Below are 2,275 nucleotides of genomic sequence, written 5' to 3'. Positions count from 1 at the left end.
TGTGATAAATTAGACTATGAAAAACAGACTATGAAAAGTATTGTACATACAGTGAAACAACTGTTTTATGTAAGTGAATCATTGAATCTATGACCTTGTGCAATAACAACTCAGCAGATGCAACCCTACCCTCTGAATGGACCACTACGTGGAAGTGCTGAGTTGGTGCCAATTCTCAGTGATTCTTTCTGTGATCCAAGGCTTAACAGAAAATCCTCTGAAACTATCAAATGGAACCAGGCCTCCCAGGATCTCAGAGATGCAGGAGTGGGCCAAAGACCACCAGATATGACACCCACAGGCTTGGCCACTGTGCTATATGTGTGACTTCAGAGCAACCCAGAGCCATATACATATCTTGTTGCACCTCAAATGCCCATGACTGCTCTACTTATTAGCAAAGGGTAGAGGTGGGGAACAGGAGGGTGGAAACAGTCCCAGTAATTATATGGACATTTCTGAATTTAATACCAAGGACCAGTTTCTAAAAAGCAACTTTATAGACAGACACTGTCCAGCTAGCCATTAACTGGAACATATGCACCATACAATCAAGGAGCTTATAAAACCACACACATCTTATTTATCTCTAACTTTAAAATAACTCATTGCTTTGTTGGGTATGCAAGTGAGCAACGGAGAGAGTGGAGCATCTGCAATACCAGCTGGAGCTAAGGATTTCCGTGCTTCCAAAAGACGCAGGCTAGAGAACTTTATCAGGCACTGCAGGGGCTCATCCCTCTCAGCCGAGATGCCCCCACATAAGTCACTTTTGAACTTCGTTTCAAGCTTGTACTGTACAAACTCAAGTTGAAGCTGGGGGCAGAATCCAAAGATTTCTTCAGTTATTCTTTGAACCCTTTTGTTTTCTATGGTGTTTTCATGAATGATCCTGAAACCATGTTTATATCTAGTCCAAGGGTTCTTTCCTGAAGAGGTGCTGTAGAGCTGTGATTTTCAAGGATGTTTTTTAAGGCTCAGTGAAGAATTTTCTTAAATGAGCTTTTGAATTCTTCCATATCAAAAATGTCATCATCTTCAACTGTTACTTTACTCATATGCAAAACATACCACATTTTCTGGTGCTGAAGAGCTTGAGTATAAATGATGTTTAAAAGGACCACATCATTGATACTTGCAAGTTCTCACACAACAGAAGCAAGTCCTGAGCCAAAAATTCTTTTATCTGCTTGAAGTTTAGGGTCTGCAACTGGTTTTCGGACAAAACCCCCCAGGTTTTTAAGATTGTCATCATTTCAGCCAAGGGGATTTTAAAGATGGTTCTCCTGATAAACTCAACTGGAATCTCATCCATCTCTCTGGCACAGCCAACATCCCCAGCCATCTCCTCAGCAACAAATTTAAAGAGTATTGGCATCAAATTGTCTGTAAATTTCGTCTAGAATTCAAGCCTGAATCCTTCAGGGCCTGGGCTTATCTTTTTTGCTAAGTGTTTAATTACATTTTTAATCTCATTAACTGACATTGAGTTATTCAGAATTTTTATATATTCTTGATTCAGCTTTAGTAATTCATATGTATCTAGGAATCTGTCCTTTTCTTTTGTTTTTTATCATATGATTGTAAATATTTTCGAAGTAGGTGTTGATCTTCTGAATTTCCACAGGATCTGTACTGCTCTCACCCTTTTCATTCTTCTGGGCATAAATTTGAGTCTTTTCATTCCTTTTTAAATAAGATTGAGTAGGGGTTTATCAGTTTTATTTATTCTTTCAAAGAACTATTCAATTCGTTTATTCTTTGTATAGTTTTCTTATTATCAATTGCATTAATTTCTCCTCTGATCTTTATAATTTACTGCTTTGTTTGGGCTTTGGGCTTGTCTTGTTATTTTTGTAAAGCTTGTGGTGCAATTTGTTGTTTATTTGTGGCTGTTCTGTTTTCCCAAAGTGAGAATTCAGTGCTATAAATTTCCTTCTTAGGGTTGCTGTCATTGTGTCCCATAACTTCTGGTATGTTGCATCTGTATTCCCATTTAGTTGTAGATACTTTTTAATTTCTTCTTTAATTCTATCTGTGACTCATTGGTTGTTTAGGGGGGATTTATTAAATTTCCATGTGCTTATGGACTTTTTGAGAGCATTCTTTTGCAAGTAACTTCTAATTTCACTGCACTGTGGTCAGATAATATGAATGGAATATTTTCAATTTGATTACTTAAGCATGTTCTGTGAGCTAGTATATGATCTATTTTAGAAAGCATGCCATGTGCAGTTGAGAAGAATGTGTATTTTGATTTTGTTCATGGAGCACT

General features: G+C 37.4%; 1 pseudogene; it reads right to left on the bottom strand.

The window, feature by feature from the left end:
* Positions 1-579: 579 nt before the first annotated feature.
* LOC111818392 lies at positions 580-1,315 on the bottom strand (annotated as a pseudogene).
* Positions 1,316-2,275: the final 960 nt, after the last annotated feature.

Source organism: Octodon degus, unplaced genomic scaffold, assembly GCF_000260255.1.
Source record: "Octodon degus isolate 3935 unplaced genomic scaffold, OctDeg1.0 scaffold00090, whole genome shotgun sequence".
NCBI classification, from domain to species: domain Eukaryota; kingdom Metazoa; phylum Chordata; class Mammalia; order Rodentia; family Octodontidae; genus Octodon; species Octodon degus.
Note: the sequence above shows the minus strand (reverse complement) of the source record. Positions and strands in the feature narration are given on the sequence as shown.